The sequence below is a fragment of the Penaeus monodon genome, chromosome 29 (genome assembly GCF_015228065.2).
Source record: "Penaeus monodon isolate SGIC_2016 chromosome 29, NSTDA_Pmon_1, whole genome shotgun sequence".
In the NCBI taxonomy this organism is placed as follows: Eukaryota; Metazoa; Arthropoda; class Malacostraca; order Decapoda; family Penaeidae; genus Penaeus; species Penaeus monodon.
This window is the reverse complement of record NC_051414.1, coordinates 11,623,954-11,624,270: the sequence shown is the minus strand read 5'-3', so window position 1 is coordinate 11,624,270 and position 317 is coordinate 11,623,954.

The following is a 317-nucleotide window of genomic DNA, read 5'->3' as shown; positions in this document are numbered from 1 at the left end:
TTTTCGTAAACATTACATAAAAAAAGAGTACGGCAAAAAATACCCGGGACCTCTAGGGGAAGACTAAAATGAATTCTTCCGTTCCAAGAAGGGGGAAAAAAGATTTAAAAATTCCTTGAAACATGTAAATCCTAGGGAAATTTTCCCTGATTTTTTAATTTGGTGATTGTCCCACTTTCAATACCGGACTATCGTTCAGGTGCTTCGTCTTTTGGATTGGGAAATAAATAAACAAAAGAAAAAGTTCCAACTCAAAAGAACTGGAGGATGAATACTCTTTTTATTTCCCCTCTGTTTCTCTTTTCGATTCCAAAGGC